Source organism: Papio anubis, chromosome 5 (genome assembly GCF_008728515.1).
Source record: "Papio anubis isolate 15944 chromosome 5, Panubis1.0, whole genome shotgun sequence".
Classification (NCBI taxonomy): Eukaryota; Metazoa; Chordata; class Mammalia; order Primates; family Cercopithecidae; genus Papio; species Papio anubis.
Window position 1 is genome coordinate 16,461,749 of NC_044980.1, and position 16,545 is coordinate 16,478,293.

The 16,545-nt window shown below is 44.8% G+C and overlaps 2 long non-coding RNA genes across 4 annotated transcripts in view; both read right to left on the bottom strand.

The window, feature by feature from the left end:
* Positions 1 to 3,708: 3,708 nt before the first annotated feature.
* On the bottom strand, positions 3,709 to 7,527 carry LOC116274874. The gene is made up of 2 exons (XR_004183657.1): positions 7,485 to 7,527; positions 3,709 to 6,569 (listed from the first exon to the last, which is right to left on the bottom strand). It is a non-coding gene; the product is annotated as an uncharacterized LOC116274874 (long non-coding RNA).
* Positions 7,528 to 7,573: 46 nt separating this feature from the next.
* LOC110743433 overlaps positions 7,574 to 16,545 on the bottom strand; it is a 39,212-nt gene continuing 30,240 nt past the window's right edge. Inside the window, exons 4-5 of one of the 3 annotated variants that reach the window (XR_002522448.2) lie at positions 7,862 to 9,191; positions 7,574 to 7,610 (exon numbers count right to left, since the gene is read on the bottom strand). This is a non-coding gene — a long non-coding RNA (uncharacterized LOC110743433). The other 2 variants (XR_004183659.1, XR_002522447.2) reach the window with 2 other exon arrangements.

Genomic DNA, 16,545 nt, shown 5'->3' on the forward strand with positions numbered 1-16,545 from the left:
TATGAAATAATATATCTATTGTTTAAATATTTATCAGTACATTTTTTTCCCCCTTTAAGTTAAAAAAAAAAAAAGAGAGAGAGAAACAAGAGAAGGAGTCCTTCCTCAGATTTAGTTTATGCTTTTGGCAAACTTTTCATCTTTTCAGTTGAATTAGTGACAATTACTTGTTGCATTAGAAGACTATGGGAATGACTTCAAAGAGCTGTAACAGCTTGTGCGCGCCTGTAGTCCCAGCTACTTGGTAGGCAGAGGCACGGGAATCACTTGAACAGGGAGGCGGAGGTTGCAGTGAGCCGAGATTGTGCCACTAGACTCCAGCCTGGGCAACAGAGTGAGACTCTGTTTCAAAAAAAGAATATCTTAAAATGCTTTAGCAATTCAAATTAGCTCCAGTATATCTTACTTATTTGGAGTTAATACTTCAATGATACAAGTTGGCCACTTTTGCTTATTAATTTTAGAAAAAAACTTCATCTTAATTACTTTTCTGTGGAGAAACAATTATAATCTGTACTATATAACCATTTATATAATTTATAACAAAGATATACCCATTGTTTGGAAGAGAGCTATTTGTGCTAGTTGTTTTAAGTATGTTTATGTGTGAACCTCTCTGGGAAGTTTATATTTTGGCGACAAAATTTTTTTTTTTTTTTGGTCTGAAAACTGGCGGAATGGATTTTTTTTTAAATAAAATTTTTTTTAAAAAAGAAAGCATTTTCTCCCCAAATTAGGTCTGCCAGTGGAAGTAAGTATGGCCTGGTGTTCCTTGCGTTCTTTTGCACCCTTTGGTCAAGGTGGCTTGTTGCTGAGAGATCATTATGCACATTGGACTTCACTTCTAGATGCCTAAGCTCTATTTAGTAAGCTGGGTGAGTTTATGCAAAATAGCAACCCTGAAGTGGAAATATCCACACAGTTTAGTAGCTGCCATGAATATATCACACTTCAGACTCAATACACCAGGAAGACATCCCCAATAGTTTCTCATCATTTACATATGTTCTTTCCTTAACAGCATTTGCATGATAATCACTTTATTCATAAATCAAATGGTCCATTTAAAAGATATTATATAGAGGAAAACTTATTTCAAGACTTGTTTACTAGTGTTTTTACTTAAGCTAACTCCCAAAGCCTATACATAAAAAGGGTTGTTTTCATGTGAACTGTTTAACTCATCAGTTATATACAACACATCTTGTGTAGAAGTTAGACCTCCTCTGAAAGAAATTTCCAGAAATATGTCTTTATTCAGGAACAACAGCTGAAGTTATAAGACACTCTAAGTGTGTGTATGTGTTTGTATGTGTTTTTCTAACCATAGAAAACATTATTTTAGTGAATGTTCAAATACACAGTGGTACTGTCTGCTTCTTCAGAGGCTTCTGTGACAATAGGGATACAGGCTAAATGTACCATGTGTTATGTTGAATCAGGTTCCAGGGAGAGGGCTGTGTATCACTGAGGAGAAAACAGACCTTTGCTTTCAGAAAGATAATCTGGAAATCTAAAATACAATAATCCCACCACATATTGTTGTATCTTCATAAGGATGAATTACTAACATACTACTTTAACTTTATCCCGAAACTCACCTAGAGTCTAAAAGGAATTTTTACAATCCCCTTTTCCTTTTCCTTCCTTTCTTTTCCCTTCCTTTTCCCTCCCTCCCTCCCTTCCTTCCTTCTCTCTTTACAATCCCCTTTTCCTTTTCCTTCTTTTCCCTCCCTCTCTCCCTCCCTCCCTCCCACCCTTCCTTCCCTCTCTCTTTACAATCCCCTTTTCCTTTCCCTTCATTTTCCCTTCCTTTTCCCTCCCTCCCTCCCTCCCTCCCTCCCTTCCTTCCTTACTTCTCTCTCTCCCCTCTCTCTTTCTTTCTTTTTCTTGTTTTTTGATGGAGTCCTGCTCTGTCACCCTGGTTGGAGTGCAGTGGCACAATCTTGGCTAACTGCAACCTCTACCTCCTGGGTTCAAGCGAGTCTCCTGCCTCAGTCTCCCGAGTAGCTGGGATTACAGGCATGTACCACCACACCAGGCTGATTTTTGTTTTTTAATAGAGACAGTGTTTCACTATGTTGGCTAGACTGGTCTCGAACTCCTGACCTCAGGTGATCCACCCACCTCAGCCTCCCACAGTGTTGGGATTACAGGCATGAGCCACTACGCCTGACCTAAAGTCTCCATTTCTTATAACAAATTCATTAAACCTATGTGTTAAGGGAAGAAAATTAGTAATCATAGTTCTTATCCAAAAGGAATAAGAACGGGAGTAAGAATCAAATGCTATGGACTTAGTACATATGTGTAAAGGCCATTAGCTCTATAAAAATTTTAAGGTGAGGCAGGAGATTCATTCGATTCCACAAGTTTGAGCCTTTTTATGTTTCAGTGTAAGATGTTTATTTTATGTAAGTCAATGTGTGATAAATCCATGCAAGGAAGACACAGGCAGCTCAGTGGTTGGCTTTGAGGGGGCAAAGGATGAAAGGAAAGCTGCTGTGCAGGCTGGAAGGGACAGGACAGTGGCTTTTTCTTCTTAGGAATCTTGGGAATTTTCTCAAGCTTCTTGGCTGCCCTGAGGAAGTAGTTTGACCTTTGCCTGGCTGCTCAGTAGTGGAATGAGATCCTGAGAGGTGAAACCAGCTGGACATCCTGGGTCGAGTGGGGACTTGGAGAACTTTTCTGTCTTACAAGAGGTTTGTAAAATGCACCAATCAGCGCTCTGTAGCTAGCTAGAGGTTTGCAAATGCACCAATCAATGCTCTGTGAAATGAACCAAACAGCACTCCATAAAACGGACCAATCAGCAGGATATGGGTGGGGACAAATAAGGGCATAAAAGCTGGCCACCCCCCCCCAAGCCAGCAGCAGCAACCCACTGGGGTCCCTTTCCATGCTGTGGAGGTTTTGTTCTTGCACTCTTCACGATAAATCTTGCTGCTGCTCACTCTTTGGGTCTGTGCCATCTTTAAGAGCTGTAACATTCACAGCAGAGGTCCGTGGCTCCATTCTTGAAGTCAGAGAGACCACGAACCCACCCTAAGGAACCAACTCCGGACATAATCCCATCCTAGTGACTCCTGTCTTGCAAAAGGCTTAGAATATTTTGTTTCTAGTTGTTGTTTCTATATTGTTTCCATTGCAAAAGTATTATCTGGCAGAGTGTGGTGGCTCACCCCTGTAATTCCAGCAATGTTGAAGGCTGAGGTGGGAGGATCGCTTGAGCCCAGGATTTCAAGGCTACAGTGAGCTGTGATTGCTGCTGCTGCACTCCAGCCTGGGGGACAAAGACCCTATCTCAAAAAAAAAAAAAAAAAAAAAAAAAAAGCATTTAAGAAAACATTTTAACATTAACATTGTACTCTTAGTTTAAACATTGCATTTAGGCCAGGCACGGTGGTTCACGCCTGTAATCCTAGAATTTTGAGAGGCCAAGATGGGTGGATAGCTTGAGGCCAGGAGTTCAAAACCAGCCTGGCCAACATGGTGAAACCCCATGTATACTAAAAATACCAAAAAAATTAGCCAAGCATAGGGGCAGGTGCCTGTTATCCTAGCTACTCGGGAGGCTGAGGCAGGAGAATCACTTGGACCCGGGAGGCGGAGGTTGCAGCAAGCCGAGATCGTGCCACTGCACTCCAGCCTGGGCAACAAGAGCAAAACTCTGTCTCAAAAAACAAACAAACAAAACCCATTATTACATTTAATATTTAACATTAACATCATATATTATCAGTCTATCAAACATTACAATGATTAAATCCATGCCACGTCAGTAGTAACACACTTAACTTGCACAGATGTAGACAGAATACAATTTGTATGAAGCATCTTAGAATAGGAATTCAGCCTCCTGAATCAGACATCCAGACATCCCCAAGGCTCTGTGAGGACAAGGGATTGTTTTGGGTTCAAGGCAAGGTAAACCACAGCACATTGATCAGGGACCAGTCACCACTTGGAGGAGATGATACATATCTTTTTCTAGAAGTTTGTTTTCTTCCATTATATGATTTAAAGAAAAGGCAGCCACAGTTCATATGGTGTTGGAGAATCTTGAAAAAACAAATTCACATTCTTTTCTCTCCACTTGATCAACAACTGTGTAATTCTAAATTCCTGGGAGGTATTGGGTTTGACTTTATTGGACTCAGCCCATAGTCTGAAATGAGGTGGTTTCTTTATTTGATAAGTTCCCTGACTAAAGTTTCAGCAACTGTTCTCAAAGAAATGCTATCTCTTTATCGTAAGAAAAGCTTTTCGTACCAAATTTTCAGTGTTCTGGTTGTTCCAAAATAGTAGGAATGGAAATGTTGGCTGTCAAAAAGTCCCTTCCTCTATTGGTGGAAAAGAAAAATAGTCTATTCGAATCATGAGAGGGATCGTAGAGATTTCCCATTCCAAAGTCCCTTCCTTTTTCAGACGAGGAAACTGAGGCCCAGCGAGGTTAACTGAAACAATACTGAGGGCTTGCCCTGCATTTGGGATGGGAATGAGATCCCTGGGTTTTTAGTGAATGGAATGCGATTCTTCAAACATCCTGGCCCGGTTATAAAATGCACGTTAACTCCCTGATGAGGTGGAGAGGCTGGGAGCTTGACTGAGCGTTACTGTTCACAAGTGTATCTTTTTACTTAAGGATTAGGAACTGTGTGCTGACTTAGCCCAGGTGAGCTTTGATTTTGCCCCAGGTCAACATCGGAAACCACGTCTTTTATAGGAAAGCAATAGGAAAATCCCGTATGAGATTTCACATACATATTTATTCTCCTGATAAGACTCCGGGTTCCTGGTGTACTTGCTTTTGCTTCCCTGTTAATGATTTGATCGTGTTACCTCTCCTTTGTGATTTCGGCTTTTCTGAAATGATGTGAGTAATGGTCTAAGTCAGTCTCCCTTACTCGGTCAATAAATATTTGCTTCTGGTCTGTATTATTTTCTTTTTGCTGTTTAACATGTAACTCTTTGTTGGTTATTATTTTTTTTCTGAGTGAAATTCACCCCACCTCTAAATGAAAGCTACACGAAGGCATCAGGCCTAGCTTAGTGTTTTTCACTAAAGTAACATTTCTGAAGCTACTTGAAAACTAAAATTTTATAAAGTGAGCTACTGAAAAGTCATTACGTCAAGGCGTTAATGTATTGTCTTGGTAATGATAAATTTCCACGTGTCAGAATTGCACAGAGCAGCACAGAATTCCTATAGCCACACAAGTTCCTCTTTCCCAGGGATTTCTGTGTACAGATTAAACCTCTAGAAAATAAAGCTGTCAAAAGGCGAAATTACAACCACTTTAAAGATCAAACTGCCTTTTATGTGTGATGCTAGAACGGGCAGCACCTCCTTCTATATGGTAGAGTAAGTAAGTGTTCTGATGGGTGGAGCAGAGGAGGTTTGCTTTATAGGCACAAAAAGGCTGAAGAGAGCAGAAATAAGGGACAAAAAGTGGATCGATCATTTCAAATTTACTTTCCCTACAGATGGTTAAAACAGAGGGGAACTTCCTCGTCACTCAGGCTCTGGTACACTAAGCTCCTTTCGACTGGTTGTTGTGTATCTTCTGTTTTGGGAAAACTGGCCTGTTTCAGAGTTCATTCAGATCTCGTGGCAGTTAGCCTGAGTGACTCCATACTGGTTACTCAGGCTAATTGCTGGGGCCCAGAGTCGGAGCTCAGTCCAAACAACAGCCTCGCATAACTGTGTTTAGCAGACGCTGCCATTCCTTTCTCGGTCCCTTTTGTCTTAGGATCAATTGTCTGAATTACCAGGTATTGTCCTCTCCAAGGGAGGATCTGTCTTGGAAATTTCCGGCTAGTCCCCTTTTCTTAATAGTGGACGTGTGTGTTTCCATAAGGAATGACTATGAATGGGCCAGTGTTTCATGGACCACGTCCTCCAAAACTCCTGTGTATTTACTTACAGACGATGGGCCGGAACAGGTGGGAAACACTGCCTCTGGCTGGATTCCAGCCAGTCCATAGGATGACATTGCGTGGCCACTGGTCTTATGCCCAGACAATGTTTTCCCTCTGCGGCTACGCCTTTAAGACAGAAAACTAAAAGGCTTAAACCCAGTAGACAATTCCAAGAGGAAGCTACTTTCTTTGTTGTGCTTCTGTTGTTGACACTTCTGTTCTCAAGGTTAATTACATATTTGGTTAATTGATTTAATAGGTTAATTGGTTTGCTGGGCCTGCCTCCTTGGTAAGAATTCAAATGCAAATTCACACCGGGCTATGCCCTTTCATTGCTGGTGGCCTATAACCAAGACACACACACACTACCTAATTATAAGTGTTTGTTTTGGGGAATTTGCTACTTGTTCTCTGAAGCAGATTTTCTTTTACACTAGGAGAGCAAATGCCAGTTTACTGCCAATTCCAGAAGTCTGCTCTATTGCAACAAAGGAGATGGGAATGGCAGGGTCTGGAAGCGTGAGGCGTCTCTGACGTCTGCTCTGATCCTCCCAGTGCCTGGTGGTTCTGGGGCCAGAACTGGCCACAGTGACTTGAAATGTGAAGACGTCCTCCTTCCAGGGTATGTCGTGTCCTCTCCACCTCGGCTGAGAAAACAAGAAAATGAAACGGGATTCAGAGCGTCAATTCTGAATGTGAGCACTTCCTGAATAATCAATAAACAACGAATTCTGGCCGGGCATGGTGGCTCACATCTGTAATCCTAGTGCTTTGGGAGGCTGAGGCAGGCGGAGTGGTGGCACACGCCTGTAATCCCAGCTACTTGGGAGGCTGAGGCACAAGAATTGCTTGAACCTGGGAGGTGGAGGTTGCAGTGAGCCGAGATCACGCCACCGCACTCCAGCCTGGGTGACAGAGCGAAACTTCATGACAAAAAAAAAAAAAAAAAAAAAAGAATTATTTCTAGGTTGTTGGTGGAATAAGAAAAAGCAGAGGCCGGGCGTCGTGGTGGCTCACGCCTGTAATCCCAGCACTTTGGGAGGCTCAGGCGAGCGGATCACGAGGTCAGGAGATCAAGACCATCCTGGCTAACACAGTGAAACCCCGTCTCTACTAAAAATACAAAAAATTAGCTGGGCACAGTGGCGGGCACCTGTAGTCCCAGCTACTTGGGAGGCTGAGGCAGGAAAATGGCGTGAACCTGGGAGGCGGAGCTTGCAGTGAGCTGAGATCGTGCCACTGCACTCCAGCCTGGGTGACAGAGAAAGACTGTCTCAAAAGAAAAAAAAAAGAAAAAGCAGAAAAGGTGTTTCACTTAGATGGGTTTTACAGTTCTAGATTAATTCTCTAATCATTTCTAGTCCTTTCTATTTTCCATCTGCCTGATTGAAAATAGAAAAATCAGGATGGGTGTAGTGGCTCACGTCTGTAATCCCAGCACTTTGGGATGCAGAGGCAGGTGAATCACTTGAGGTCAGAAGTTCGAGACCACCCTGGCCAACATGGTGAAACCTCATCTCTACTAAAAATACGAACAATTAGCCGGGCATGATGGCTCTTACCTGTAATCCCAGCTACTCGGGATGCTGAGGCAGGAGAATCACTTGAACCCGGGAGGTGGAGGTTGCACTGAGCTAAGATTGATCTCGCTATTGCACTCCAGCCTGGGCGACAGAGCGGGACTTCGTCTCGAAAAAAAAAAAGAAAGAAAGAAAGAAAGAAAAATTATTTTTCACAGATGACTTTATCCATGTTGAGCAAATTATTAGCCTCTCTCCTCTCTCTCTCTCTCTTTTTTTTTTTTTTTTTTTTTTTTTTTAAGGCCAGTGAAGTTCAGTAGTGAGAAGGAGGGAAAGAGTAGAACCAGGAGTTCAATCTGTAACTGACTGAATAATCAATTGAGATAACTAACTACCTTCAGGCCAGTCTATCCGCCTACCGTGTTTGGCATCCTGAAGATCAAAAGTTTGGAGAAGAAATGCTCCAGTGTCCTCAGGTCCTTGATGAATTGTACTCATAATAGAGTGAGTTGAAGGTTGCTCTTGCCATGTGTGTTTGCTAAGTGGTTCTGGGAAATCTGGAAAGAACTTGGCTGAGGACTTTAAACCTGGTGGTAGATCCTTTTAACTGGAGAATGGAGCCTGTCCATTGTTGGAATGACATTGTTTTGTTTTCTCTGTGATTGTTGGGTTTCTCATTTCTGCTGCAGGGTTAACAAATTTGTAACCTCCTTGGCAGTCTTGCCTGAGATTCTTCTTTCGTCTCCTCATAATTAGAGAGCTTTTTGTAATCTTTCATCAGACTTTCCTTTGAACTAGCTTAATTATGTCTCATTCTAGCTTTATTGATTGGTGTCACTAATTGATTGTTTCTCTTCTATAATATTGCTTTATGCACTTTAAAAACAATTATAGCTTTTTTTTTTTCTTTGGAGACACAGTCTAGCTCTGTTGCCCAGGCTGGAGTGCAGTGGTGCAATCTTGGCTCACTGTAACGTCTGCCTCCTGGGTTCAAGCAGTTCTCCTGCTTCAGCCTCCCAAGTAGCTGGGATTACAAGCATGTGCTACTATTCCTGGCTAATTTTTTGTATTTTTAGTAGAGACAGGGTTTCTCCATGTTGGTCAGGCTGGTCTTGAACTCCTGACCTCAGGTGATCCACCCTCCTCAGCCTCCCAAAGTGCTGGGATTACAGGCGTGAGCCACTATGCCCAGCCTAATTATAGATCTTTTCATGTCCATCTTCTCCATTGCTAAAATATTCTTTTAAAAAAGTAGAATTATTTTTTTAATTGCAGAAGTCATATCACAGTGGTACCATTTGACCTTTGTTTTTCCTTCTGAATCAGTCTTTAGGTTGCTCCCTACAAATCATACTTCAAGTGACATTTTCTTTGGATTTGAGGTTGAAAACCTAAACATGAGACCAGCATCCTACAAGCAGTGCGGAAGTCCATGGCAGAAGTTCTCAGGCTGTGTGCTGTGTGTGGAACTCTTGTTCATACATCCCAGTGTCAGAGGCCATTTCCTCTTTTTATAGGGAGGCTTGGGAGAAAGGCGGGTGGCAACACTGTCTCATTGATGACTCATGTTCCTGTGTCTGTGAGCGTCAGGGAGAATGACAGAGCTCTCTGGAACAGCGTCCTCAGGGCCCACAGCACTACTCAGTGGGGTCTGATTCCTTCTGCTTTTTATAGTGAGGCGTTCATAGAGTGTCACAGCCTTCATGAGGAAACGGGAAATGAGATGGGGGCCCAAGCAGACGGACCAGACTTGGAGGGAAGAAAAGAAAAGAAAAAAAGGAGAAAAATAGAGAGGGGAAAGAGGGTGATTAAAGGCAGATAAAGAAAAGAGATGTGGCCGGGCGCGGTGGCTCATGCCTGTAATCCCAGCACTTTGGGAGGCCGAGGTGGGTGGATCACGAGGTCAGCAGATGGAGACCATCCTGGCTAACACAGTGAAACCCCGTCTCTACTAAAAAAACAATACAAAAAAATTAGCCGGGCGTGGTGGCGGGTGTCTGTAGTCCCAGCCACTTGGGAGGCTGAGGCAGGAGAATAGCGTGAACCCGGGAGGCAGACCTTGTGGTGAGCCAAGATCGCGCCACTGCACTCCAGCCTGGGCGACAAAGTGAGACTCCGTCTCAAAAACAAACAAACAAACAAAATAATAGGTCACTGTTATGGTTATTCCTGCCTTTGCATTGATGGAAAGGAAATGGTTTGGTGTCCAACTGTCAAACACTCTGGCTGTGAATGTATGGGCCTAAACTTGTCCTGTGTGAAAGCCGTGTGAATCATCTGGTGTCTGTTCCTTACACCTTGGCAAAGGTTATCGCCTAGGCTCTGTGCAGTGGGATCAGGTATGTGGAAGAGGAGGTAGGGGGAAGAGAGGAGGGTAGAGGAGCCCCAGGCAGAAAGAGGGGGATCTGCTGGGAGGCCTCCCCTCCAGAAGAGCCAGCGGCCTGGTGAGGCACAGCCCTGCCTCAGGTGTGAGCGTCTTGGATGTTGAGGAATAGGGCATAGCTGGACCAGGATGCAGGATGGATGAGACCACCGGGGCCACCAGAGAGAGGCGGTCATATGGCTCAAGCTTTTGTTGGCTGCACTTTAGTGAACTAAACAACCCGGGGAGCGTGGATTTCATGCCAATTAGCTAATATTCCCATGCTGGTTTTTCACCCTGTGAAATTAACAACATCAGGTGTAACCATCGTGGCTCACTGGAACCCAGTCACCTCTTTCGATGACAGGATTTTTGTTTTCTTGCCCTTATCTAACATTCACATACTCAGTTAGTGTCAACTATCAACTAACATTAACATTGACCTTGGAGGCCAGTGAAGTCAGAGATGAAGACCGAAACTGGGGTTACACATGCTCTTGGTTTCACCATCTGCAGAAATATCAGGAGAAATAATAGGGATATTCATCCCAGTGGACAGCCAGGCCTCTTCTAACACCACCTGTTTGCCTTGCCTATGCCCCCAGCACTCTGCTTGGTCCTACAGCTCTGCCTGCTGCGGCCACTAGCAACAGAAATGATCACAGCAGCCCTCGGTGTGCTCACTGTGCGCCAGACACTGCACTAAGTGCCGAACGCATGTCAGGTTATGGAATTCTCCAAACTCTATGGTATCCTGTGTCATATTGTCTATATTTTACAAATGAGTAAACTGACAGAAAGGTTAAAATGGCCCAGGGTCACACTCTGTTAAATAACACAGAAGAAACACAAGGTTGGAGAAACAATGCCTAACAAAACAGATTCTGTCTTTGCCCTCCCTGCCGCAGGAAGGGAGCTGCTCATATTTGACTGTGGTGTGAGACTCAGTCAGATGGGGTTTAGACTAGAGGCAGAGAGGTCCGAGAAGAAACCCTTCAGTAATAGGGGTGAGGAATGATGGATCCCCGAACTAAGGTGATAGCAATGAGAAAGGAGAGAAGGTGGATTTGAAAGTGAGAAAACACTTTGGGAGGCCAAGGCGGTGGATCACCTGAGGTCAGGAGTTCGAGACCAGCCTGGCCAACATTGTGAAACCCCATCTCTACTAAAAATGCAAAAATTAGGCTGGGTGCGGTGGCTCATGCCTGTAATTCCAGCACTGTGGGAGGCCGAGATGGGCGAATCACGAGGTCAGGAGATCGAGAACATCCTGGCCAATGTGGTGAAACCCCATCTCTACTAAAAATACAAAAAATTAGTCGGACGTGGTGGCGGATGCCTGTAGTCCCAGCTACTCGGGAGGCTGAGGCAGGAGAATGGTGTGAACCCGGGAGGTGGAGTTTGCGGTGAGCCAAGATCGCGCCACTGTACTCCAGCCTGGGCGACAGAGTGAAACTTCATCTCCAAAAAAAAAAAAAAAAAAAATTTGCTGGGCATGGTGGCAGGTGTGTAATCCCAGCTACTCAGGAGGCTGAGGCAGGAGAATTGATTGAACCCGGGAGGCAGAGGTTGCAGCAAGCTGAGATCACACCATTGCACTCCAGCCTGGGCGACAGACTAACATTCTGTCTCAAAAAAAAAAAATAAAATAAAAAAATAAGTGAGGAAAGAAGCCGGGCTCATTGACATAGTGACTGAGCAGAAGTCAGGGATTTGGGCCTGGGCTCCTGGGCCGGGAGTGAGAGGGGTCTTGGCAAATGGCACCACCCTTTCCTGCAGCCCTCCTGTATCTTGTGTTTATACCTGGAAGTGTGGCTTTAGCCAATGGAGCCAGAAGTCTGGTAAATGTCTGTGAAACACAGAAGAGCCGAGGTAGCCCTGCATCGTGGGTGCCGCTGGTGCCTCACCCAGGCTCTCTTTGCTGGGGGCCCCTGCGCCAGCTGCTGGGTCATTTGAGAGGCATACACCTGTGAGACCTTTTCTGGAAAAATGCTCTAGACTCACAGGAGTCCTCTTGCCCGGAGACATCTGGGTAGGTACCTCAGGATGTCCCCATTTTCCCCACCACATACACACTGGGGACTGGCCAGCCACCTAGCAGATACAGAGCCAGAAAGACCCGGACCCTTTACTTCAAGGCCAGGCAGCTCTGTGGTTTGATTGATTGCACCGTCACCTCCTCCCTGTCCATGGACCAGGCTATGACTGGGCTTTCCCAGAGATCACATCCTGCTTCCCAGCATCCTCATCCTGCTCACCCTTCTCTCACTCCCTCTTAGCAGCTGTATTATGTCTTCTGACCCCAATTCATATGCTGAAGGCCTAACCTCAGTACCTCAAAATGTGACCGTATTAGCAGATAGGACCTTTTAAGAGGTCACCATCTTTTAATTTTAATTTTAATTTAGTGAGCCTGTTAGGATGAGCCATAACTCAACCTGACTGGTGTCCCTATAAGAAGGGGAAATGTGGACAGACATTCCCAGAGACGCTCGTGCACAGAGGAAAGACCATGTGAGGATACCATGAGAAGGGGGCTGTCTGCAAGCCAAGGAGAGAGGCCTCAGAAGAAACCAAACCTATCTACAGGTTGTTCTTGAACATCCACCCTATAGAACTGTGAGAAAATTAACTCCTTTTTTATTTTATTTATTTATTTATTCTTGAGATGGAGTCTTGCTCTGTCGCCGAAGCTGGAGTGCAGTGGTGCGATTTCGGCTCACTGCAAGCTCCGCCTCCTGGGTTCACGCCAGTCTCAGCCTCCCAAGTAGCTGGGACTACAGGCGCCCACCACCACGCCTGGCTAATTTTTTTGTATTTTTAGTAGAGACAGGGTTTCACCGTGTTAGCCAGGATGGTCTCGATCTCCTGACCTCGTGACCCGCCCACCTCGGCCTCCCAAAGTGCTGGGATTACAGGCTTGAGCCACCGTGCTCGGCCGAGAAAATTAACTTCTGCTGTTGAAGCCTCCCAGTCTGTGGCAACCCTAGCAAATTAGTGGACTCCCTCACATGTTTTTACTGAAGCGCATTTCCTCAATAAACCAAAAGCACCAGGATCCTGGTCTCACATGCTGCTTCTAGGGAACGTGACCAAAGACACAAAGGCACTAAGGAAACAATGTTCAGATTGTATTCCAAGTGTGCCAGCCCTTTACTGATTATTTCATTAACTTGTTAGTGGAGAGTTAAGTCCCAGGCAGCAGACAGGCTCCCAAGGGCTTCCAAGGACAGTGTGTTCTGTGGCCAGTCCAGGCTTTAGAAGCGGGGGAGTCCCCCAGTTTCATCTGGGAATGGAGCCTCCCTCTTTTCCCCAATCATTTGGCCTTCTACACCTTAAAGAAGTCTATGTTAAAATAAGTTATAATGTACACATAAATTAATTTGTTTCTGGTTAAAATCAGAAAGACATTCAATCTTGATAAAAACTAGTTTCAATCTATCAGAACATGAACTTCTTCTTCTTTTTTTTTTTCCTGATGGCAAATGCTTTTGATTTGTTTGTACCTTGTGGCTACATACGTAGCAGATAAATGAAGGGGCAAAGTGCATTAGAAAAAACTCAGGACTGGGAATTGAGAGGCCCAGGATCAAGTTCTGCTGTACAAGTCTGTTTTCACACTGCTATAAAGATACTACCTGAGACTGGATAATGTTTAAAGAAAAGAGGTTTCATTGACTCACAGTTCCACATGGCTGGGGAAGCCTCAGGAAACTTACAATCATGGCAGAAGGCTAAGGGGAAGCAAGGCATGTGTTATCACGGCAGCAGGAGAGAAAGAGAGAGAGTGAAGGGGGGAAGTGCCACGCTTTTAAACCATCAGACCTCATGAGAACTCACTATCACGAGAACAGCAAAGGGGATATCTGCCCCCATGATCCAATCACCTCCTACTAGGCCCCTCCCCTGACACATGGGGATTAAAATTCAACATGAGATTTGGGTGGGGACACAGAACCCAACCATATCATCTGCTTCAACCAGAAGGTTGTCTGATTTTAGACCTTCTATTATTCTTGGCTTGGCTTTAGGTTTTCTAAAACAACTCTCCCACAAAAACAAAAACACAAAAACGAACAAATAAACAAACAAAAAACCACAGAGAAAAAAAGGATCCCAAAATGCTCTCCAAATCTTATTTTCTTCTAAGGTTCTTTATTCCGACAATCCTGGATATTTCAGTCAAAGGTGTTCCAGCTTCTCGGGTTGCTCCAGTCAGAACCGTCTCACCTCTCTGCAGTTTGCAGGTGGATCTCAACCCACCCTTTGTGCCAGTTTTCATTGGCGAACTTCAACTCCCTTTACCTCTCTGTCCTCAATTCCCCCAGTAGGCTCTGCATGTCAAATAAACCTCTTCGAATAGAATTGGAGTCTGGCTCCGTAGCATTTATTGAAAACCCATTATATCCTGTTTACTTATTCTGCAATCGGAGCCTGCACATTTCTGATACACTAATGGGAAAGTTTTGGCCAAAGAGGAGGCAATTGTTCTGGCTCTGTCCTGTCCCATGATATCAAACATTCATCTGTGGAACACATCTGAAACCTTTTGTCCTCTAGTGGCTACAGTGGTTAACCTTGAGAGGGGGAGAGAGAGAGAGAGAGAATGTGTGTTGTGTTGGGGGCGGGTTTTTGGCAGCGGAAAGCATTGATTTTATTAGCTTAGGACAACTTATGCTGTGTATTCAAGAAACTGTCAAAATCCCAAAAGTGTACAGTCTAGCATGTAGTTCGTTCTTTCTTTCTTTCTTTCTTTCTTTCTTTCTTTCTTTCTTTCTTTCTTTCTTTCTTTCTTTCCTTCTTTCTTTCTCTCTCTCTCTCTTTCTTTCTCTCTCTCTCTCTTTCTTTCCTTCTCTCTCTCTCTTTCTTTCCTTCTTTCTTTCTTCTTTCTTTCCTTCCTTCCTTCCTTTTTTTCCTCTTTCTCTCTCTTTCTCTCTTTTTTTTGTTGAGATGGAGTCTCGCACTGTCGCCTAGGCTGGAGTGCAATGGCGTGATCTCTGCTCACTGCAACCTCCGCCTCCCAGGTTCACGCGATTTTCCTGCCTCAGCCTCCTGAGGAGCTGGGACTATAGGCGCCCGCCACCATACCCATCTTTTTTTTTTGTATTTTTAGTGGAGACGGGGTTTTACTATATTGGCCAGACTAGTCTTGAACTCCTGACCTTGTGATCCACCTGCCTCAGCCTCCCAAAGTGCTGGAATTACAGGTGTGAGCCACTACGCCCGGCCAGTTTATTTTCTTAAGCCTCTGCTGACAGTGAACTGACCGAGACCATGAAGTTCCTGAACTATTGCAAGAAAGAAGTCTTCTCATCTTTTCCTGGCAGAGCAGGTTCTTTACACCTCTCTAAAAGCTGCCCAGGGACTCCCATTCAAAGCCTCTTGAGATGGAAAAGACGCTCTTCTTCTTCTTCTTCTCCTCCTCCTCCTCCTCCTTCTTCTTCTTCTTCTTCATTATTATTATTATTATTATTATTATTTTAGACGGAGTCTTGCTCTGTCACCCAGGCTGGAGTGCAGTGGCGTGATCTCAGCTCACTGCAACCTCTGTCTCCCGGGTTCAAGCAATTCTCCTGTCTCAGCCTCCTGAGTAGCTGGGATTACAGGCGCCAGTCACCACACCCAGCTAATTTTTATGTTTTCAGTAGAGATGAGTTTCACCATGTAGTCCAGGATGGTCTTGATCTCTTGACCTCGTGATCCACCCTCCTCGGCCTCCCAAAGTGCTGGGATTACAGGCGTGAGCCACTGCACTGGGCGATTTTTTTTTTTTTTATGCACATGACACTGGAGAAATCAGAGAATTTTCCAGAAGCAGGGACTTCATGCTAGAGATCAATAATCCCTAAAAGGTAAAATCTTTTTTTTTTTTTTTTTTTTTTTGAGATGGAGTCTTGCTTTGTCGCCCAGGCCGGAGTGCAGTGGCGCCATCTCGGCTCACTGCAAGCTCCGCCTCCCGGGTTCTCCTGCCTCAGCCTCCCGAGTAGCTGGGACTACAGGCGCCCGCCACCATGCCCAGCTAATTTTTTGTATTTTTAGTAGAGACGGGGTTTCACCGTGTTAGCCAGGATGGTCTCGATCTGCTGACCTCGTGATCCGCCCGCCTTGGCCTCCCAAAGTGCTGGGATTACAGGCGTGAGCCACCGCGCCTGGCAAAAGGTAAATTCTGTCAGGATACATCCATGCCTTATTTATTTTTGTATTACTGCAACATTGGACCATGCTTGATACATAGCAGGTCTTGAAAAAATAACAGAATGAGTAATGAAATGTGGCCCTAAGACTCAAACTCTGGTTTGTCCAGTGAACAGAGCAATATTTTTTTTTTTTTTTTTTTGAGACGGAGTCTTGCTCTGTCGCCCAGGCTGGAGTGCAGTGGCCGGATCTCAGCTCACTGCAAGCTCCGCCTCCCGGGTTGACGCCATTCTCCTGCCTCAGCCTCTCGAGTAGCTGGGACTACAGGCGCCGCCACCTCGCCCGGCTAGTTTTTTGTATTTTTTAGTAGAGACGGGGTTTCACTGTGTTAGCCAGGATGGTCTTGATCTCCTGACCTCGTGATCCGCCCGTCTCGGCCTCCCAAAGTGCTGGGATTACAGGCTTGAGCCACCGCGCCCGGCCAAACAGAGCAATATTAATCTGGCATCTCACAACAGGCAGTAGGTTAATCATTTGTTCCTCCAGAAGACACAAACTTGTTGCATCTTATTTGTAACCAGGACTTAGACAGCCCCAGGCACAGAA